This window comes from Camelus bactrianus, chromosome 3 (assembly GCF_048773025.1).
Source record: "Camelus bactrianus isolate YW-2024 breed Bactrian camel chromosome 3, ASM4877302v1, whole genome shotgun sequence".
NCBI classification, from domain to species: Eukaryota; Metazoa; Chordata; class Mammalia; order Artiodactyla; family Camelidae; genus Camelus; species Camelus bactrianus.
In genome coordinates this window covers 26,158,377-26,182,408 of record NC_133541.1, presented here as the reverse complement: position 1 = coordinate 26,182,408, position 24,032 = coordinate 26,158,377, and the positions used below count along the sequence as shown (strand labels likewise).

General features: G+C 41.1%; 1 long non-coding RNA gene across 4 annotated transcripts; it reads right to left on the bottom strand.

Moving 5' to 3' along the window:
• Nucleotides 1-764: 764 nt before the first annotated feature.
• Nucleotides 765-23,697, bottom strand: LOC141575854 (uncharacterized). 4 transcript variants are annotated; one of them, XR_012503828.1, is made up of 5 exons: nt 23,279-23,696; nt 22,312-22,448; nt 16,130-16,251; nt 7,444-7,547; nt 765-855 (listed from the first exon to the last, which is right to left on the bottom strand). It is a non-coding gene; the product is annotated as an uncharacterized LOC141575854 (long non-coding RNA). The 4 variants fall into 4 exon arrangements; XR_012503818.1 differs by lacking the exon at nt 765-855 and having other exon boundaries at nt 2,106-7,547; XR_012503824.1 differs by lacking the exons at nt 765-855; nt 7,444-7,547 and adding an exon at nt 17,536-18,018 and having other exon boundaries at nt 13,761-16,251; nt 23,279-23,697.
• Nucleotides 23,698-24,032: the final 335 nt, after the last annotated feature.

The window sequence follows — 24,032 nt, the reverse complement described above, 5'->3', positions numbered from 1 at the left end:
AAAACCTTCTGAAAAGGATTCATTCTAGATGCTATTAAGAACATTCATGATGTATAGGAAGAGGTAAAGATATCAACATTAATAGGAGCTTGGTAGAATTTAATTCCAATTCTCATGATGACTTTGAAGGGTTCAAGACTTCAATGGAGGAATTAACTGAGATGTAGTGGAAATAGTAAGAAAATGAGAATTAGATGTGGAGACCAAAGATGTGACTGAATTGCTGTAATCTCATGATAAGATGAATGAGGAGTTACTTTTCATGGGTGAGCAAAGAAAGTAGTTTCTTGAGATGGAATTACTCTTGGTGAAGACAATGTGAAGATTGTTGAGATGACAACAAAGGATTTAGAATATTACATAAGCTTAGCTGATAAAGGAGCAGGAGGGTTTGAAAGGACTGACTCCAATTCTGTCAAACAGCTTTTTCACAACAGAAAAATTGTTGTGAAAGGAAGAGTCAATTGATGTGGCCATTTTCATTGTTCTCTTTTGTTAGGAAATTTCCCTAGCCACTCCAGCCTTCAGCAACCACTGCCTTCATCAGTCAGCAGCCATCAACACCAAAGCAAGACCCTTCACCAGCAGAAAGATTACAACTTGCTGAAGGCTCAGATGTTGGTTAGCATTTTTTAGCAATAAAGTATTTTTTAATTAAGGTATGTACATTTTTTTCAGACATCATGTTATTGCACACTTAATAGACTACAGTATAATTAAATATAACTTTTATGTGCACTGGAAAACCAAAAAAAATTTGTGACTCACTTTACTGCAGTATTTGCTTTATTGAGATGGTCTGGAACAGAACCTGCATATTTCCTGTGTATGCCTGTATTAGGCCAGCCAAAAAACCTAGAAGGAAAGAAGGAAAACACTTTCTACACTCCCCTCCAAAAATTTTAAGAGATAATAATAAAATAATAATGCTGTTAATTATAACAATGATGACATTTAATGTGCATTCTCTCATTTGATCTTCCTAGGGCTCATATAAAGTAAAGACTATTTTCCATATTTATTTTACAGATGAGAAAAGAAATAAAGAAGTGGAATCTTTCTGAAACATGCAGCCCCCTCAGTCATTACCACACCTCATTAACACAGACTGTCATAAGGTTATTTCTTACCTGATCTCATCCCTACTGGCCACCAATAATCTCCTTTGAATAATTGGGGAAGGACCACCCAGTTCACGTGTTATTTGAATAAGATCTTAACAGACTTGTAAGAATGCCTGGACCATACTCTCTACTTGGAAATGATGACTTGTAAAGCTTAAAGTGAGTTTCATATCAATTTTTCTTCTTTAACCTAAGAATCTAGCAATGCCTCTTATCCTCTGTATCCAAGACAAGAACCTGTCCTTTGGCCACTCTCAGCCTTACTCTGAAGCTCCCAGGCCATCTTGTGGGGACATCTACTTCTTGATTCAGAGACCTTAGAGTCACCCACAATTCTTCAATTCTGTACATTCAGAGAGTTCATCAATAATTTCTATGGAAGAGTCTGTCTGCCTAGTAATTCATTCTGGAAAAGAATTGGTGCTGCCTTTACAAGGTAACAGCAATTGTCATGTGATAGAGCAGGTCTCTGCCTCTCTCCATCCTAAATGGTTCCTATCTGTGCCCTCTTTGATGACATGTTCCCTTTGGTAGTATATTACCTTTGATTTCTCCACTCGTCTGTGTAAACTCCTTTTAGAAGGCATCCTTTCCTGTTTGGAACCTGAACTGAGACTATCAGCCAGCAGACATACCTGCCTTTGAAGAACATTATAAACATGTTCTAGCAATAGTCAAGGTCATTACTGATACATCACTCTGTGCCCAAGTAACCAGTGGGCAATAGTTCCATCCTTGATTCCACATTACAGTACTACTATTGGGCAAATTACAAACTAAAATGCTGGAACTTTTGGTCATTGCAACACTAATGTTCTATGTCTGCACTAAGGTGCCCTGCACTCTTCTGTTTTTTTTTCTATTGCTAATTATCCCCACATAAAAATCTGAGTGCTTTGGCTATGCCTGAGAATGGTCTGGGCAAACACACTGTGTTCCCTCCGCAGTTCCTAAGGCATGTGCTGATGCATCACATAGAAATGAAGGGAAAAGCTGAACCCTGTCCTGTGACTTTAGAACAAATCAGTTTAATAAGGAGGAAAGAAACTCTTTAATTGTTTAGATTTCAGGGAGTTGTATAAGAAAATATTATAGCCATCAATAAAATCTAGAAGTGGAAAATTTGGGATGTATCAGTTACACTAAGCACTTGTCTTCCTTTCTCTGAAGTTCAATTTCCTTCACGTGGAAAAATGCTTTTTTTGTGTGGTATTGCTGGGATTTTAGCCATGGTTAGATTAATAAATAATATAAATGTTTTGTGTACAGTGTCTTTCATCTGGACTCTTTGCAAGGCTTCAAACACACACTCATTAATCCTCACAGCATTTTATTGTGTGTGGATAGTTCTTTATTCCTTAGGAACTTAACAGGCAAGGTCTTCTAAGTGTTGATATTCACTATCATGCAAGCAGAATCCCAGCTTCCTGACCATTTTCTGGCAAAACCAATTTTTCTGTTTTCTTTTTCCTCTTGGCTTTTCGTCACCCCCAAAGCATTCCATCACATGCTTGTACTTTCAATTTATTGAACTGTGTATGTTTCTTCATATTTATTTTACCAACTTGAATTATATAGGTTTCTATAGTACTTACATTATTTCGAAATCATTTTCCCCAAAATGAATTTCTAAACTCTGATGTGGACAAAAGTTGCAAGGCTATCATCGATAGACTTCACCTGGGATTTGTCTGGAAATGTCATTGAATGTAGATGGCTACACTTTCTTCTGATTGATATATTCCACTGTGTTTCTAATGAACCCCTTTCATCTTTTCAATAGTTTTGGGTGTTCTTAGAAAGCATGTTGGTTTTTCAAGAAATAAAGATGAGTAATTTATTTGCTTTTCTGGATAACTTGCTTGGTTTTAAACTTAGCAAGCACCATTCCCTTCTAGTATCGCTTAAACACAAGAGACCCACAATCATACACATACACCTTTGCCATCAGCTTTTTTTCTAGAGCAATTTGATGTCTACAATTTAATGAAAAGTCTGGAGCTCTGTACTGAAGGTCTGTAGACTATGAGAGAGGAATAGAAAAGGGATGAACAGTTCTATGGCTTGAAGGCAGATGTAATCCTAGGTTGTGTCCCTAGCTTGAAACCTGATAGCTGAGTGTAACTGACATGACCTTGCAGAGGGAAAGTGGCAGCTTTTAAAGCAACGTGAATCCAAATAGTTTGACTCCTTCCACAGCTGTCTACACCTCTGTGGCACCCAGGAACAAACTCGGTGAAGCACTGAGCCAAACATGCTTTTGGTGTGACGTGAGCCAATATCTAATGGAGCCAGGGATCTGAATGGTTCTCCCAAGCGGCTGTTTCTACAAGACACTGTAGGCGGTGGTGGGCGGTGGAGGGGCGAGGGTGTCATAATCTGAAACCTCTACAGATGAGAAGTCCCAAGGAGAGAACACTGACAGCTCATTGGATACATGATTGTTACCTATTTATTATCGGAACAGACAGGTAACCAGCTAAATTCTAAGCTTTTTCTCTAGTATATTTCTCATGTGGCCTCACACACTCTTCTAGCTTTAATAATTGTTCTTACATTGCCAATTCTGCATCCCCAACTATGATAGCTCTTCTCACTTTCAGAACCATAGAGCCAACTGTCTACTAGTTATTTTGATGCTAATTTCTCACTAAATTGAATTCACAGTCTCTCCTACATCCTCACCTCTTGCCTTCTGTATCTCAGGCATCATCATGTCGTCATATTGCCAAAACCAGAAATTCTATGGTCATGCTTAATTTCTTCCTCTCATTCTTCCTCCACAGCCCCACCACACACACACACACACACACACACACACACACACACACACACACACACACAAACTGTGCACGTGCACGCATGCGCACAACTCAAAGCCTCCTATTAATCCTACCTTTCAAATATTTTTGGAAATCAACTACTATGCTCCACCCCACAGCCACTACTGCAGCTCAAACCCTGTGATTCCTAGCTTGCATAACTCTTACTAGCCTTCTGATCGGTCAGTTTTCTGTCTCCATTCTTGGCTTTCCCCTGCCGCCACTCCAGGCTGGTCTTTCAATTATATCTATTCTTACAATTTCTCAAAGATTGTGTTATTTCCCTTACCCCTGAGCCTTCACACATGCAGTGCCCTCCAGGTATAAGATTCTTCTGCCTTCCTTGGCTAGCAACTGCTACTGATCTCTCAGCTGTCAGCTTCAATGTCACTGCCCTAACCTCCAAGTCTGAGAAGAACATCTCTCCTCTGTGGTCCCTGAGCGCTCAGTGTCTTCCCTGTCACAGGACTACTGGAATTCTCTGCTTGCTTGTTTATACTCCCAGCAGACTGTAACCTCCATCAGCCCTGGAACCTAGCTTACCTTGTTCACCATTGTATTGCTGCCATGTGGCAAAGGTTGGGACACAATTGGTGTTCAGTAAATAAATATGACTCAGAAGAGGAAGGGAAGAAGGAAAGTGAAGGAAGGAGGAAGATTGACCATACACCATCTGCTTTGTAAATACACAAATAAATATGTAAGTGTGAATAAATATGTAAATAAATCAATTCATGAACTCAGTGGGTTTTTTCTTGTGATTTGACTCATAAAAGTAGACTATAGAGAAAAACATAAACAATTTAAATGGAGTTCTAATTGGTGGCTTCTGGTGAATTAAGTTTTAACTAGAGATTTATTCTGAAGGTCTGAGTAATATTTTTAACACGTAAGAATAGAATGATGTTTAATAAGATAATATAGTGGAACTTTTTTAAAATATATAATCATTTCTATTTATGTTTTTTTAAATCCAGATTTCAGAAATAACATTGACTTTAAATATAACTACTAAATTTGTCAGCTTTTTCAAGAGTTTTCTAGAACACTCTTAGATGCATCACCATCATAGAAAAAGTTATCACAACTGGGAGAGAGTGGGGCCCATATTTAAGCTGGAAATTTTTTAAGATGAGATTTTGACAAAAAGTATGATCTTTCTTACTTCCCATTTTAAATCCATTCCAATGACCATATCAATGTACTGTTAAGGGTCAGTTAAGATCCTCCTAAATGTAAACCTTTAGATGTCTTAATGACCAAAATATCCTTGGTGTGTGGTAGAAATGCTATCTTCCATGTGCTTTTGAGTTCCAACCACATTAAGCCTAGAAGTTGCAAACCAGTTTGGACAGAATATTGTTACATTCATTTTTTAACATCAAAGTGCAATTTTGATCCAGACATCAATTTGTCCATCATCTTTTCTTCAGTCCAAGTTCTTTCTAATTCCTGTGGTCACTTGAACCACTGTTCCCTCATCAAGGAAAAAAAAAAAAAAAGGAAGGACAAAAGGAGCTCTAGAGCGTATGATCCTACTTCTAAATCATATATATAATTTACATATAATTTATACAACTAAATTATATATATGTACCCCACATAAACATCCTATTCCTGAGAAAGACAGATCCTGGATTTAGAACAAAATTAGCAATTGTGATCATTTCTCTAGTGCAAAGAAGTAATAAGTCACGTAACAATGCTGTAATCAAACAGTAAATTCATTCTGGCCTGAGAGTTGGCTAAAGGCTTAATTAGCTTTTCCCACTGCTGATGCCAACAAATCTACTGTCCAGATTGTGAGAGGCCAAGAGCCACACAGTCTGCTGAATCTCAGAGTTTCCTATGTGAATAGGAAAAGAGATTTACAGAGGCACAGTGTGCGAGCCACTGGGCAGGACCAGGCCTGTAGGACTGTTGTCAATCTCTGGACGGTCAGGAACAAAACCACATTTGTGCCAGAAAGGGATGATCTGTTCCCATTGGACTTTTCCCTTCTCGATAAACGTGGTGTTAGAATTAGATTTTCCTCTAGTATTGAATAAGTGTGATTGTGGTAGATCCAATGGAACTGGCTCTCCCACGCAGGGCAGAGTGTGATGGGAAACTTGGTAGAGAGCTTCTAGAACCTCTTCCCACAGGGATTCTTTGAGTGGATCACTGGGTTTTCTTTATATCCAAATCCTTTTCAGAAGGTTTAATCATTTAAATCGTTAACAATTGTTTTAAAAAGAGGGATGTGTATTTGGCTTAATTATAGGCGATCCAGTTTTTTTTCTCCCATCACTAAGCCTCTATTTGTAACCATCATGAAAATTTATTTAATACTTTGTCTTATTTCACAAGACTTGTTCAGATTTACAGGTACTTTTGTTGCCTTCTCATTTCTCCTTATTATGTCCTTTGTTTACTTAGTTTGGGACAATTTGGGTGACTATTATCCATAGTTACTCTACTACAGCTGGTGAATTTTAAAAATACTTCTATCTTCTACCAAGCAACAAATATAAGCAAAATTATTTTTTCCATAAAAATGATGGTTCTTGCATTTATTTTCAATACATATTTTATTTATTTTATTTTATGTCCAATATGCTTGGACATATTTTTACACTAACCCCTTTATAATTTTACTTCCCTTATGCAGTCTGCTTTTAAAAAATTTTCCCCTGATTATTTATACTACTTTTCCTTCCTAAGAATCCAAAGCACTGTGTCTGGATTATTTTTAATATTTTTAACAAATAGAGAGTTAGGACTAAGTCTTTAATCTTAAATTGCTAGCACCTAGCACAGAAAAATAGCTTATAATAGGAATTCACTAGAAGTTTGTAAATAAGTGCTTGATTGAAAGAATATATTGTATTATGTTATATTATTTACATATTTTAGCTACCTTCTTTGATTCATTTTCTCCATCCCCCATAGCTTATGGAAACCTGTAAGTTTAGCAAATGAATGATTACTGACAAAATAGCAGTGAAGTGGGTATGCAAGGAAGTAAAATTTGCCCAGGTTCAAGGACCTTCGTCTCCATACCTTTCCAACTCTTTTTTTTTCTGTCATTTCCCCCAAGAACATAATAACACCCCTTTGCTCCTTACTGAGATTAACACAACTAATCTAAAAGAGTGAGCAGCTAAGCCCAGCAAGGAGCAGAGGTCATCAGTATCCAAGTTTGGGAGAAGGGCAGAGTGAAAGTCATGAGGATGGCTTGACCCAACTCCAGTTAAATGTGTGATGTGTTATATAACTTTGACAGAATTAAGTGCAGATACTTTGATGGTAGCCAGAACATGCTAATAATAAAAGTTTGACTTTTATATTCTTTCTAAAATAGTCATAACTCCCCTCAGTATGTCTGTTCTTTTCAAGGAAAGATACTTAAAATCCTTGTGGGTGTCTCTGTACAACAAAAGGAAAAAAATTCTTTCTCCCACTTGCCAGCATCCCATTCCTCCCACGTTGACCGGGAAGAATAGAAGAAAACCCACATTCGGTACAATTTGGAGCCCATCCACGCATCCACGGTGTCTTCTAGCGGAATTAGGCTGCTCCTAGGAACTGAATTTCACCGTATGTGGCCAAATGCATGCCTCTGTTGAGAGGAGGAAAGTAGAAAAATTATATTTTATAATTATGTTAGTCAATATGTTTTTAAATGCTAAGAAAAAAATTTAATGAGTATCTCCCCAGGAAAAGAAGGATAAATTTGCTGCTTTGAACTTTCTAGAACTAAACAGAAAACTGAACAAGAACAGTAGAACCAGGTTTAACTGGTCAATTTGTCACTGAGAGCATTAACAATTTCTCCCTGTGAAGGTTTCTGTCCTTGACATGACCAAATTAAAGTTTTTCTACATGGGGCAGCGTGGGTAGGAGAATCACTTGATTTTGTGTATAACTTGCATCCAGGAAGTACAGAATGATTAACCAGGATGAATCCATAAGACTTCCCAGCAATATTTGCTGTACTTTGTGATTATTACTTAGCTCCTAAAGGGAATAAAAGACACAAGTAAATGATTTGATGGGAGGGTAGTCACATTACCTTAGGCGAGCCCATTGCCGCTGCACTCTGAAAGGGGGAGAACCACCAAAGACTTATTAACATAAGCCTGGAATGGACTTTGTGGAGTAAGAAACATGGGAAGCTATCCATGTAACTCATTGCAAATCAGAACAGGAGATGGCTCTTTCCCTTGATGCGGTCCCTCAGACCCAACTCATCCCTAGCCCTTCACAGGGTAGGACCAAACGGAAGAGGGCACTTCTGGTCGTGAATATTTGCTCATCAAGTTCTAAAATGGCCTGGGTCAGCTTGGGAATCACTCGGCTCAGCCAACAGTAATCGTGAAGATAATACACTTGTCTGTCTTGTTTCATTCATCTATTGCCATGAGCTGGTATAGGCATTAATATTTATGAATGAAAAAATGATTGTGATATTAACAATAAAAGTTGTTTCCACTTATTGAGAATTTACTATTGAGGCCATGAGAAGCACTTTATGTTCATTCCCCTATTTAATCTTTGTATATTCCACAGGGATGGGATTCATTTTATTTTAATTATTGCTTTCCAAATAGTAATGGTCAGAATGTTTTATGGTAAAATTAAGTGAATGAAAATTAATATTGGAAAGTTTCTTCACTGAAAAATTTCTTATAATAATCATGAAAAACAAGGGCTATAAAAGTAAAAAAAAAATCTTTGTGCAAATTTATAAATCCATAAGATTATAGACAGGCACTTTTGAGGTCATCTACTCCAATTTCCTAATTTTATAAAGGAGGAAAATTAGCCGCAGATTAAATTAGACCCAATGTTACACAGTTAGCTGGTGCCAGAGTTGGGAGTGGACCCCCCGACCCCACCACAATGTGCAGGCCTTAGTGGGCTTCTTTTGTTATATTCTTTCACTACTCCTTTCAAGATTATTAGAGTTAATAAATATTTAATGATTAGTAGAGTCAGTGGAGTCACAAAACCCCTGTTCACTACACTGCCCTGTGTCACCCATGTCTCTGGGATCATGCAGTGACATAAATTCTGATGTATCGGTTAGTGAGGATTATCAAGAAGGTGATTGTGACCCAGATCAGTGGGAAGGAGAGGAATGAAGTAATGGCGACACTACACCTCAAATTTCCCATACTCTTATCTATACTGCTGCCAATTAAATATACATATGTTTCAACCACGAGTCCCCATGTGAGGCTGTCCTGCAGGTGACTTTCCCCTTGTCCATTAGTTCCAACAAGCTTGAAAAAGAAAACGTTTTGAGAACTTCTGTCTTGTGTCCCCAGGGAATATGTCTGTCTGACCCAATCACTGTGCGGGGAGGAGGACGTCATGGCTGGAGCCCAAGATCAGAAGTCGGAGCTTCCCAGCCCTGCCGAGATACCTTGGGCAATGCTCCTTCCAAGAGGCTGAACTCTCACTTCTCCAGCTGTGAATAGGAGGGCAGCCCCGATGTCCTGCTGACCCAGTGTTCCAAGATTGGTCATGTAACACCTGCAAGAGTGCTCATTGTATTTCTCTAGCATGACCTAAAGTTGGGTATCTGGTCAAGAGGACCTTCAGACAGCTCAGAACATAACCAGCATGTGGCAATCAGTCTTTGGAGAAAGAGAAAATCCACAAGCAGTATGGCATATTCTTACAAATGGAGCAAGGCTGGTCACTTTTCATATGCTCGTCATTCTGAAAGAAGCTCTGAGTGCTTCCCGCTACTTCCAGAAAGAAGCATCTTGTAACCTTCCTCATTTAGTGAGAATCTATCCTAGGTTTTTTTTCTTAAGATTTTTTTTCTTTGTTTTTAAAGTATAGTTGATTTACAATTTTGTGTTACTTACAGGTATACAACAAAGTGATTCTGTTATGCCCTATGTATGTATATATCTATATTCTTCTTTCTAGTCTTTTCCATTATAGTTTATTATTTTTAAGATTTTTAAAAGCCAGCTTTCCAATTTTTCCAACATTCAGCTCGTACACAATCAAGAAGTTTACTCCATACCCAACTCTAAGGCAGCTTAAGCTTGAAAGGAGACGTTTGAAAACCAGACAGCTCAACTCCATGTTGCCTTTGTAGAGGCAGAACATTAAGAGAATGTGAAGTCATTTCCTAGTTGGATGGTTTTCTAACAAGATAAAGGTTCATGGAGACCAAAGAGCCACGCAGCTCTCCACAGTGAGGACTCACACGTAGTTAACCAGTCCACTAGCCCAGCATGTCAGACGAGATCCCTTCTGCAATAGCTCGGGGGAGCCAGCCCTGATTCTGGCTTTATTTCTTCCTTGAGGTCAATACTACCAAGTTCCCCTGTTTATTGATGCTCATCTTGGGTATGGATGTTGAAAGACAGAATCCAAGCCACCCAACAGGAGATCCCTTGTGTTTTGTGAGGCATCACATCATATCACATTCCTTCTGCATCAGGCAATTTCTGTTTAGCACCTTGTTTTGTCTCTTGAGAGGAGTGATTCAGACCCATGTGGCCAAAGGTTTTCCAGGAATCCGACTCATGCCTTGTTCCTAAGCTTTTAGTGAACATTTATGAAGGCAGAGCTTTGCCAGCTAAAACGTTGCACCATAAAGATTGGCTCTTTCCTCCTGTGAAGTATATACAGGAAATCAAAACAAGACACATTTGGGGCATTTGACAGACAATTGCAGGAGTGTTCAGGTAGAGGGCCTTTCTCTTTATAATATTGATTGTATTGTGTGATAGTTCAGAATTCATAAAGATTTAAATATCAAAAACAGATCAAGTCAGGATAACAATATTGTAAACAGATGTAAGATTAGAGGGTGGGCTGAAGAAGGGAGCAGAAAACCAATTATCAATGTGAAACTACTACCTTTTTTGCTGTTGTAATCAGATTAACATTTGAGTATTATAATTCTAGTTTAAGACAAAATAGGTTTAATTCTCTCAAATGCGTCAAAAGAGCTGTCTTTTTTTAAAGGAAGAAAGCAAAATGCCACTTCTTGTTGGAGAGAATTAGCCATACCTACTGATTTTATCATCTTTATTTGCTTCTTCAATCAGTGACTATTATTGAATACCCAGCACATACCTAGTGCCAGGCTCCTTCCAGTGAACAAGGCTCCTAAGGGATCTTACAAAAGGAAATTTAAAAGGAGCACCTATGAACACTCCAGACTGAAAACACTATCACCTTTGTATCCCCACCTTTCAGCACACTGCCTGGATCTTTGAATGTTGGTGTCCCAAAAACCATCAGTGAATGGCTGAAAAAATGGTAGTAACCAGAAAAACACTGTCTTTCCACAGAAAATCTGAAAGGATGACTGGATGAGTTTTATTTTGAACCTGTAAGTGCTGAAGCAGAGGGCATTGGAACAGGGAGAAACAGTGAGGATAGAAGCATGGTATCCATGCCTGAGGAAGGTCCAGGTGTGTTGGGGGCTGGGGAGTGCGCAGGCCTGGCTGGAGAGGATTGCTGGGTCCGGAAGTATGATGGGTCACAGAGTGCTGACTAGAGCAATAAGGGATGCTCTTACTTGTTCTTTTATACGTTCAAGTCATTTACATTTCGTGACCCGGGAACTGAATTGAGTAAAGCTGTGGTTTAGGAAGCTGAATGTGGAAGGAACTAAACGTGCCTTTTCACAGCAGGTAGAGGAAAGGATGATGTAGTAGTTTTAAAATACGATTGTAAAATTTTTGACACTCCTTCCTCCAAGATATGGAACCTAATCTCCCTTCCCTGGACCGTGGGCTGCAGTGGATGTCTCACTTCTAACAGAACATGGCATAAAGAGTAGTGTGTGACTTCTCAGGCTAGGTTGTCAAAAGTGTAGTTTCTGCCTAACTGTCTCTCTTGGATCCCTTCCTTTAGGGAAGTCAGCTCCAGTGTCATGAGACATTTAAGCTGCTCCAAGGAGAGGCCCAAGTTGGGAGGATGACAAGAGTTCTCACTAACAACCAGCGTCCCCATGACAGCCACATGAATAAGCCATCCCGGAAGCACATCTTCCACCCTGTCAAGCCTTAGATGATCGCATCCCTGGGGATAGTCTGACTGCAACTTTATGGGAAATCCTGAGCCAAACCCCTCAGTTAACCTATATCTGAATTTCTGAGACACAAAAACTTGTAAAGATAATAAATTTGGGGATGATCTGTTACACAGCATTAGGTGACAGATGCAGTTGGTAAGGTTAGCTTAAAAAAAGATTGTCGTAAAAACTTAGAACCTGGAATGCGGTCTTTGGCCAGGAGAAAGGTAAAGAATAAATAAACATAAAACATTATAAGGGACAAGTCTTAGTGGCTTGTTAAACAAATTAGTTGAGGAAAAGAAAGAAACCAAGATGGCTCTGAGAAAGTATGAGAAATGTGGTTCCCATGAAAGAAAGAGGCAGTGGGTAGGAAAAATGGCTTTAGGGGAAATCATCTCTTACTCTTGTAACTGTGGAGAACTAGACCATGTAAGAAGCTCTAATGAGAAGGATGGAATGTTGACTTTAGAAGATTGCTTAGACACTGGTTAGTTAACACTTACCCTGTTTTGCAGATGAAGCCAAGGCAGTCACAAGGGACCTGGCACTGAGAAGGGCACCAGGCTCCTTGATTTAATGCTCTGCTCCTTCCCTTTTGAACTTCTTAATAATTTTGAACAAAGGGCCTTGCATTTTCACTTTACACTGAATTGGCAAATTAAGGAGCTAGGTTGTGTACATTCCAGCCTTTCCTTGTTAATTCTGAAAGAATTACTTGATGAGCTTGGATTATCTGTTCCTCATGTAATTCAAAGATTTGTGAGGGGGATAGTTTGGTCCTTAGGATATTGCATCATTTACCCCTCACCTTAAAGTGTTCCTGTGAGCAGTCATTTCCCAGGTGGCCAGTCATGACGGCACTGGGTCTGAGAAACAGACTTCCTTCAGATTGTTAACAAACAACATCCTTGATTCTCAAAAGTGGCTTCTGTGGAGCTGGCACTCTCTGGAGTCATAACCCCCTCCCCTGGGCTCTCCGTGTGCCTGGAGCCTCTTGGCACCTTAGCCCCCACTCCCCACTGCAGGACCCTCTGCATGCCTGCATTTCTGCAGAATGAGAACATCTCTTGATGTGTGTTTACCCTAACAATACTCATCGCCCCGGGAGACAGCCCATCTCACAGTACCTTAGGCAACAGGCCTCACCTCCGGCCCTTATCAAAGTCCTGAAACCTACTGTTCAGAGAAGTCCCTGACAGAGCTTACAACCAATCAGGTGTCTGTGCAGGAACTGATCATGCAGCCCCTACTTCTGCTGTGCACAGCCCCCTCCCCCCAATAAAAGACCCTGCATGCCCACCCTCGGTGCTCTCCCAGGCCCCTCTCGGCTGTGTGGCCCGCTGTCCCCTATAACAGCACCCCTATTAAACTTTCCTAAACTCTTCTTGGTCTCTGGTAATTCTTCTAACAACGCGCATCACTGGCCCGCAACACTGTGCCCACAATAGACTCTCCTTCAGTGGAGATGTGGGGTCCAGTGGTGGAGATGCTGTTATACTGGTGAACACTGGATGTGCTAACTGTAATATTGCACGCTGTTGTACACTATGTCTTAAGTCAATTCCTATTACACACTTACTGAGACTGAGATAACCTTGGACAAATAGTGAAGATATGACACCACCTTTTCCTCAGTGAGTTCTAGTCCATGACAGCGAAGCTGGACATATTTTACAGAACTAGAATCACTGTAGAATAAAAAAACTATTATGAGAAAAAGATAATTCTTTTATTAAGAGAACTGGAATATACTCAGTCTTGAAAAATAAGCTCCAACATTAAACTTGTAAGAATAATAATTCTACATTGAAATGAATCTCTTAATCTCAGCATCCATCTATGCTTCTTTTATTAATACTCAATGAGTATTAGGTAAAGAAGTTTGAAACACTATAACTTTATAAAATGTAAAGTATCTGCAACCATATTTTATTTCCAGAATACTGCAATTTAACTATTGATGCCTGTAGTTTCATAATATGAGGAGTAGGAAGAAAAATACAGAGGCAGCTGGTGGCAAGAAACAGTAGCAAGCCACCATCCTTGTTTTAAGCAGAACCGCAATCATTGCTTTTAAATACACAAAATTAAACATTCAGAAGAAAAGAATGGTGAAAGAAAATGGGCATAAACACAGGTATGTTTTTGAAGATTCCCAAGGGATAGAGTCAGAGATCTTTGGAGTGGGGAGCCTTCCACTGGATGGAGCACACACAGTGCTTTGCATATGGGAGTTTCTCTGTACATTTTAGCTGAATTTGATGGAGGGCATGCATAATGATGTGACATATTAAGGGGATATTTGATCACTGCAGGTTTGGACAAGAAAACCACATCAGGCACATGCTGATTTCATCTGCTCCTCCCAGATGGACAGTGATTACCAGCCAGGCTGCAAGTGCCTATCAGTTGAAACGGCATTTCTTCCCACTGGGGAAACACGGCGAGCGTCACCAACGTGGACGGGTCTGCAGCAGATGAGACCCCCGAGGCTCAGAGGGCTGGAACTTATGTTCCTCAGTTCATGCACAGGCAGATTTTTCCCAAATGATTTCTTAAAAGGGTGTGTGTCTCTAAATTGTCACAGGCAGACTTGTCTTTTAGATGAAAGGCCAAGAGCCATGTTTTCTGACCCAGTTCTGCCCTTCGGCCAGTGTCCGTGCCTTTAATGGGCAGACCGTCTGCCCTGGGCCCCTCTGGGTGCTGCAGGTGCTCCTAACATCCACGAATCAGCTGAAGCTCTGGGTGGGGGAGTTTCAGTTTCTGTCAAGCACCTCAGAAACCAGTGTCCCAAAGCAAACGGGACCAGAGAGTGTTTAAAAAAGCACAGGCTTCAGACTGAAGTGCATCGAGGTGGGGTCTGAGAACCCCTTCCCCTACCCCTAAGCCCACAACACCTTTTCCCTTAAATTAAAATCGATTTGCTGGAACCTTTAAAAGACTCCCTGGTGATGCGAAACTTTCCTCCAAATGAAGAATGGGCTTCTTTTAAGTAAATCTAACCACAAAACCTTTTCACTTTAGGTGGTCTCTGACGAATATAGTTGGGAGGAAGACTCAGAAAGTGAGTATGTAGTCCATACCGTCTTTTTTCTGATTTAAGGGTAACATTTATCCCAAAGCATTTTATAAAAAAGAAGAAGAACTTATTTACAATACAGAAGCAGGCTCACAGATACAGAAAACAAACTTATCGTTACCAGAGAGGGGGGGAATGATAAATTGGGAGTTTGAGATTTGCAGATACTAACTATATATAAAATAGATAAATAGCAAGTTTGTGCTGTATAGCACAGGGAACCATGTTCAGTATCTTGTAGTAACTTATGGTGAAAGAGAATTATGAAAATGAATATATGTATGTTCCTATATGACTGAAGTGTTATGCTGTACACCAAAAATTGACACGACATTGTAACCTGATTATATCACAATAAAAATATATAAAACAAAACACAGAAGATGAAAGTCCAGCCACTTTCAAAGGAAAGACACTAGACACACACTGCAGAATAAGTATTATTTTCTAGTCTTATTTCCTTTATAAGGTTTATGTATAAAAGCATATTTAATAGCATTTCTTTACCTTTTGGACTAAGAAAAGCTAAAAAAAAAAAACTGCAAGATTCAAATATCATCTCCTTAAACCCTTCCCTTCCAGTGCTGTCTACACCCTCATCCTGTCCACAGCCCAACCCGTCCTGTCTACGTAAGTTACACAGGAAATCTCCCAGAGCACCTGCTGGTCACACATCCGAGACTGGCGCTCACTTTCTAGGCTCACACACAAACTAAATCCCTCAATGTGTTTCCCCTCATCTCCCACAAATCCATGTGGAAGAATCTATAATTTTGAAGTGCCTGGCAAAATACTGTCCACTTAACACCCGGCTACATTATATTTAACTCAAATTTACTGGAGAGATTGAGGAAATACTACGTCTGACTAGAGCAACTACTTGAGGGAATTAAGTTGCGGGTGTCCCTTAACGTCTGCTTAGCCGGGAGAAAACCAGAACTAGACATCTAGGTGCTCTCAGTAACCACCAGGAGACACCCCTTCCCTTAGATAATCATAACGTGGCCTTCATTCTGGCAGAAGATCTCATTGTGCTTTGCAATTATTTGTGCGATCAGTCACCTACTTCACTCCACTTCCCAAATCCGCACCGTAAGTTGTAAAGATCAGTGATGTCCAGAGAGGCTTCGGGAAAGAACGGTGGATGGATTTGGTGAATCTGCAGAGAATCCACGGTTCACTTATGCCCTGTAAAAACGCAGATAAACAGTGACTTGCAATGGAAACTAGGTGAAATTATGTTTATATTCCTTCCTCAAAAATCCGTCTACCAAAACATAATTTTTGGTAAAAATTAGGAAGTTTTCCTTCAGCCTCGTCTCTGCTAGTTCAGTGACGCTCGCAATTCAATCAAATTTGCAGACATCCAGGTTTCTGGGCTCTGCTTCCGAGGTTCTGATTTGGTAGCTCTGGTTGGGGCCCAGGGACATACATGCAGGTGTCCCACCCTCAGCCCAAGAGGATTCTGATGCAGGTGAGACTTCTCTTTCAAGAGTCACTTTCTAGGCACCTGGTTCTCAAACTTTAGCAGGCATCAGAATCTTAACAAGGAGAGCTTATTCGGACATCCATGGCTACGCTCAGAGTTCCTGATTCAGTAGGTCTTGGTGGGGCCTGAGAACCTGCGTTTCTGACAAGTTCCCAGGTGGTGCTGGTCCGGGGACCACAGCTCTAGGCTGAGCTGACGTTCCTGCTCTGTGTGATGTAAAACAGCTATGTACCCCCAAAGCCAACCAGCCCCCTCCAACCAGCACCCACCTATCTTTCCGGTTTCGCAGGACTGCCTACTCTGAGGCACCCTGTTATCCAGCCAGCCCGGGCCCTTGCCATCCACCGGGGTTCAGACACTTAAGGTCTGGGCCACTGCTCTGCTGGGAACATGCACTGGTACATGGTTCCAGGGCCCAGCACACAGGCCCTCTGAGCAGGCTCCCCAGCCTCCCCACGTCAAGGGAGTTACTCCCTCCTCAGCCTCCAGGACCCGTGTGGGCATGGTTTCCCTAGGGGTGTACACGTCTGTCTTCTCCACCAGATCCCAGCTTCCCAGGACTGGGTTTCGGACAATTTAGTTCTCTCCCCGAGTCTAGCAGAAAGTGTGCCCACAGAATTAAAACCGAACTGACCCATCGCCCTTAACACAGTGATTCTCAAACAAAGGAGAGCTCATGGACCTCTGGGGACACTTGACCCCCTTTCAGGGCTGGGACTACAAGGTCAAAACAATTTTCATCATCTGATTAGGTTAAGAATAATAGTTACTTACTTTTTTACCATGTCAGCATTTGCTCTGATGAAATTATAGTCGGTAAAATTGCTGACATGTTAGTATAAATCTAGACGGGCCCACACTGAGTTAGCTTCCTTGTATTTTTTCCAGACACACATTCACGGGAAAAAATCAAAATAGCCATTTTCACCTGAGAACATCCTTAATAAAGCAGTAAAACTGACTAATTTTACGAAGTCACAAACCTTGAGTACGAGGCTTTTACACTGTGTATGAAATGAGAAGTTCACATAAACACTTCTCCTCAAACCCAAGTGTCAGGGTTGTGAGAGGACAAGGGCCCGTGTGACTGACTTGCAAGCTGAACCAGCCGCCTTTTTTTCCTTTTTTTTCTTTTCTTCTCTTCCTTTTTCTCCCCTCAGAACACTGGTTTTACTTGAAAGACAGGATGACAAACTCTGGCTACTCAGACTGAGGCATCTGGGAGACACCTCAGAAGCGGATCAGTGTGTCCGTCACATCAAGGAAAACAACTGATGGCATCTGTCACCAGTGGCAAAATTTGAGATTTCCAGAGAAAGTTAGAAATTTAGAAAAATCGTGACTGTGGACTTGACAGGATCCCAATAACTTGGAGACTTCATGGTATTAATGAATGTATTTTCCGATGTGCTTCATGAAGTGTGTCACCATCTGGAAGACCTTGATAGCTCAGTGAACCAATATATCTGAAATGACCAATGCATGATGTTACAGAATTGTGCGTGTGGGAAACTTACTCGAAGTGCAATGCACAACAGTGGATTTTAATGCAACAGACTCTGGAAGGTTCACTCACTGATTCACATTGGTTTCAGATCCCACATTGCAACTAACTTGGAAGGAACTAGTTGAGTTTCAGTGTGGAATCAAAGAAGAACATCCATAATTATCTAGAGAGCTTATTAAAATATTTAAAATATTAAAATACCCCTTGCAGCTATCTACTCATATGAGGCTAGCTGTAATTCACATACTTCAAACACTGTCACGTATCAGCAGATTGACTGCAGAGGCAGGTACGGAAATCTAGCTGTTTCTTATTGAGCCAGATGGTAAAAAACTTACAAAAAGGTAAAGCAATGCCACTTCTCACACAATGGTTTTGTTTGGGAAAATATAATTTTTAATAAAAATATTACGTATGTGAACATGTAATATATTTTTATTGTTATTTTAGATGAATTAATACATAAACATTTTTGTATTTTTCCAGTTTTAATTTCTGATATGGTAAGTATCTGTATACATAAACAAATGCTCTTTGGAGTTCTCAATAATTTTAAGAGTACGGAAAGTTCCTGAGACAAACATTTGAAAACTGCCACTTTAACCTCTCCGTGTACCCAAAATTGCCAAAACATACACGTGCTGTTTTAGGAATATCTGATAAGAGGCGTCAAGGACATCCTGACAGCAGCACGGTGGCTCTGCCTTTGCTGCTGTTCTGGGGGATGTTTGCGGCCGGCAGCATCAGCGCTTTTCCTGTGCCGTCTCTCCCCTGACCAGGTATCTTCTGCCTGTTTTCTGTTGAAAACCGCAATATTTAAGCCACTGTCTTCCCATTACCAAAGGAGTGGGCACTACATGTCTTTGTCTCACTGAGGAACGAAAGGTGCTCCTTTGCATGGGTGAACAGGAAGCCCTCGCCCCAAGGTCGGGGTACCCGCAGGACACACGTGCAGGACGTGGACGTCCCAGGCCACCAGGGACTGCGGATGGGCTCTTTCTCAAAAGCCTCTGGAAATATTTCCCTGGACCTAGTCTTCACTTCCATGCCTTGGCTCATGTACCCAAGAAGGGAGGGTGAGAGGAAGGGAAAAACGGAAGATGAGAAGAAAGAAAAACAGCAGGGAGGGAAGGAGGAAGGCATTAGTGAGGAGTCATTGTGTTTTAGGTGCTGTGTGAGATGCTTTCTCGCAAAAGAGGAAATTAGGGTGCAAAAATGTGGGGTGATTTCCCCAAACCCCATTCTAAAAAGGGGGGGTGCTACCTTATCTCCCTCCACAGCACCTGCCCTTTCCACAATGCTGTGTTGCCTCTCCTCAAAATTCTTACTAAGTTTTAATTAATGGTGCTAAAAAAAACCACACAACTTCCACAAGTTAATGCAATCTTTAAATACGTCCACCCTCTGGGGTACAGATTTATGTACCATCTAGTGTCCCTGCCCTTAAGGACACCAAAGACAGAATGGTCGAGCTAATATGAAGTCAAATTAAGGTAACGGTACGGCTAGGATTATCATAAAATCACTGATGTTCAATAAGTTTTAGTAATTTTACTAAGTGTTGGTCACATCTATTGAAAGCAAGTTAATTAGTGAAGGTCTGTTCTTGGGAACACTTCACACTAATATGTTGATAGCAAGCCTTTGGCAGGGCTTGCTGGGTGCGGGGAAGGAGCGTGGAGTTTTACAAACATGTCCCTGAGGTAGTTTTTATTATCCTCATTTACCACGTGAGGAAGTGACAGCTCAGAGAGATACATAATCTGCTCAAATAGCTCGTGAGTAGCCGAGCTGGGTGGCAAAGCAAGATATTTTTACCTCCTAGCCCACATAGTTAACCTTCTGTGTACCAGTAGCCAGTGTCATAATTAGATAAAAATGTTGACATTATCTTCACTCTGGACCTTTAGATACAGTAATCAGAGACCACATAATTTTATCTTGAGAGGTCAGTATATTTTACTGCAATTATTATTTGTTGTTGTTGTTGTTATTGTTGTTATACAATCATTCTTCTAAATTAAGAATAAATTACTTTCAAGTCATTTGCAACTGAAGCACATCAGGAATCATACAAAGCTCTCCCATCTGCTGTAAGACTGAGTTGGAATATATTCTCTGATAATAACAAAAACAGCAACGGTAGCCAAATATTCATGTAATTATTATACCTGTTTTATACGCATTATCTGGATGTGACTGAGGCACAGAGAGGGTAAATAACTTGCCTAAGGTCCCAAAGCTATTTAACAGACCTGTGATTCCAACCAACGCCACCTGGCTTCTGATTCTCAATATTTGAACAATGAGGTCTGTCTATTAATGCAAGCAAAACACACACAGGTTTAAGTTAAAAAATACCCAAAGACACAAGACTGCTGGTATGAACTCATCAAAAATGCCAATGTCACGGAAGTCAGGGTGATTGTCCTAGAATAAAGATTAAAGAGACAGGACAATCAAATGCAAAACATCAGTGAATCCTGGTCTGGGGGAACTACACATGCACAGCTATAGAGAACACTTGAGGACAACTTTGGAAATTTGGGCATGGATTGTATATTAGACACTATTGTCTCGATATTAAATTTCTCAAATGTCATTATACTACTGCGATTACGTAGGACAATATTTGTGGTCTTAAATGCTGCATGATGAAGTATTTAGGGATGCAGTCTTGTGCGACCTGCAACTTTCTATCAAATATTCCTAGGGAAAAAGATATATATATATACACATATAGTGAAAGATAAAGCTGCGAGAGATACACACACACACACACACATATGCTTTTCTTCTCAGTGTGCGTGTGTGTGTTTATGTATACATATACATACACACAGAGAGAGGGGGAGAGAGAGATGTATATATGTTCATATACACGTGTGCTTATATACACACACATGCATCTATATCTTATAAACACAAACTGAGAGATAAAGAAAATATGGCAAATGTCAAATACTCATGTGTGCGTGTGTATGTGTGATTTTCCCTTTCCCTGCCATCTAGGAAGCATTCCCCTTTTAGTTATTTGCCTCTCAGTCTTCCTCTGACCCCTATTTCCCTCACATGCCAACTTGAATATAAATTCTTGCAAAATAGCTCTCATTTAAAATCCCAAACTCACTAACTCCTTCCTTGAGGTCTAAACTCCCTCCTTTCCTGAACCCTTGCATCCACAGTTCATTTTCTTACAGCCTATCTCTCTTAGAAACTGCGTTTTTTCCCCATGCCTCATTCTGGATGATTCTGACACAGAAAGGGTTTGCCGGATTCAGCTGAGCTTTGCTCACCAAGGCGCTGTTTACTGGGCAAGTGGTTAGAAGCGATTATGGGTCCCGGGGATTCACTGCAGGGGGTGGTCTGCAGTTCTTCAGGGACTTACAACATTCTTCTGGGCCTTTAGTAGATCCTGAGGACACATTTAATGAAGATCTTGTTTTCAATATCATTATATCTGTGTTCCGGACTTGTATCTTCTGTTGGTTTTTTACTAACAGGAAGAATCTGAAATATTGTGGTTTTGTTTTGGAAACTATCTTCATCCTCAAAGCACTTTCCTCAAATCTCTAAGGAGAAGCTTTCATAGAAATGAAGAGTAATCGTAGTTATCATGCTGGGTACCTTTTCAGAATCTTATACGTGCATCTTTAAGAAAATGAATGCAGATGTATACCAACATGTGATGAAACGTCAAAGTATGCACTTTATGAGACTTAAGAATTATTCTTCAAAATACAGTCACTTTGTTTCTCCAACCAGTCAGCAATAAGAAAAAAAAAAACACATCTCCTATTATCTCCAAATTGTACTGTTGTCCTTTGCTGATGACCATGGTGAACTGTAATCTTACCTTTGATCAATTGGTCTCTTATTTTCTCAAATCATTTGACCTTAGTTCCTTTGAGGTGTTACACATGGAATGAGGTAGAGGACGGAGGTGAGACAGAGGACGAGCTACAGCAAGTGAGCTGGCTTTTCAGAGTGTGCGGCGAGTGTGTGGAGACGGGCGTGAGCAGGGGCCGCGGTCACACATGCACACGGGGCTCGGGAGGTGGCAGGAAGCAGGTGCGGGTGTAAAACTCTTATCTTCCATTTAACAACTGTCATCTTTCCCTGCGTTCCCCTAGGCACACGAGCCTCTCTCAGTTTAACTCTTGTTTTCTCACTTTTAGCAACCACCTGACATAGAAAAGTATGTTTCCAGTCTAAGAAAAACAATGCAATGAAACAAAAAATAGCAACCAACCTGCAGCTTCAGGGACTGAGGAGACCAGGTTAACTGCAGAGGGCAGGATCCACGGAAGAGGAGCTCAGGGACAGCGGACTAGTGACAGTGTCCCAGCGACAGGGACAGTGGACCAGTGACACGTGGGAATGTGTGTCCTGTGGGGACAGGCAGTACTTTTCAAGTAATGCTGCACATATGGATTTTAGGGTAAAATCTCCCAATTTGGAGGAAAAAAGCCTCTGAGCTGCATTAAATTTCAATGCTAAGCCTGCCATTCACATAAATGAAGTGACGTTGTTGCAGACATTGACACCTGAACTATGTGATTGGCTAAAGTTGCAGTGGCAGTGTTAGAGATTTACCGTTACGAAAAGTATTATTTCCTGGAAGATTTGTGTGGTTGATGAAGATGGCTGTAGTCTCCTTTTAAGAAAGGTGTTTACAAGAAGAGTAAACATCAGGACCGTTTTCAGAGCAGTCCCACTTCTCAGTAAGAGTGTAAGATCTCATGATGATCAACGTCTTGTGGGCTTTTTAATTCAGAAGAGATTAAGCCAACAGACTCAAGCTAAGGAGTCATTTCCACTCGGCACTGACCAACTTACGCTGATTTATTTAAATGCTACAGGATGGGGAGGCAGATGGGACAACCATGGAAAGACAAATCATTTCACCCCAGGACACTTCAAGATGGTGCCCTGACTCTCCGCGGACAGCGCTAAGGTCTGCCTCATCACACGAACAACAAGTGATGTCTGCCCTTCAGCCCAAGTGGAGCATGACGTGTTTACCTTGGCAGCCACATCCCGCCCACGTGGGAGCCCTGCATGTAGGGCTTCTGTGAATTGCCTGAGCTGCCCTTGCATCATGAGTCAATGGGAGGCAGAGACAGGGTGAAAGCGACAGTGGCAAAGCCTCTCTGCCGCTTGCCCACCTGATCTTTCTCCAGAGGTGAACCCTGAGGTAGAGATTAGCCTCTACTCACCCCGCTCCTCCCATTCGCAGCAAGAGTTGGTTTCATGATTTCAGCCTGCAAAGGAATCCTGCAGGTTCGAGAAAGGCCAGAAGAAGCCGCTGGCCATGGTTCCTTTGGCACAAGCTGGCGAAGCATCCAGGCTGCCAAATGTCCCAGCTGTGGCTCAGCCCCGCTGCTGGCTTTTCTCACTCTGTCAGGAAGCAGTTTGTTTCACGCTCCACATTTTGGACAGAAAAACCTACCTTCCCTCTCAAACAAAAAAGAAAAAGAAAAAAGAAAGAACAGCAGACTACATGATGATTTCCTAGCTTTTGTTTCTTCTCTCAATTTCTAGCTAAGGGTCAGCAATGTTGATGGTTTATTCAGAGCACGAGTGACAAGATTTCAGTGCCTCCAAAACCACTTCCACTCCCCTTCCTGACTCTGCTCCCAGCGCCCCGCCTCCCACCCTAAAGACAAGCCTCAGGACCAGGGAGCCCTGGCTCTGCTGGGATGGATGGCTGGAGTAAAAATAGGCAGGACTGAGGGTTCATTGTGGCAGAGTGGATCTGTGTCCTCAGCCTGAAGAAAGCCAGCTGAGAAGGAGCGAGGGCAGCAGTTAAACAAGACAAATAAATACCTTTGTTCTTCCTCCCCTCCCTCTCCTCTCCCTCCCCTCCTCCCTCTCTGTCTTTCTCTCTCTCCCCCTCTCCCTGCCACTCTCCTTCCGTTGCTCTATTTCTCTATCACCACTTCCCTTTCCCTCTTCTTTCTCTCTCTCTCC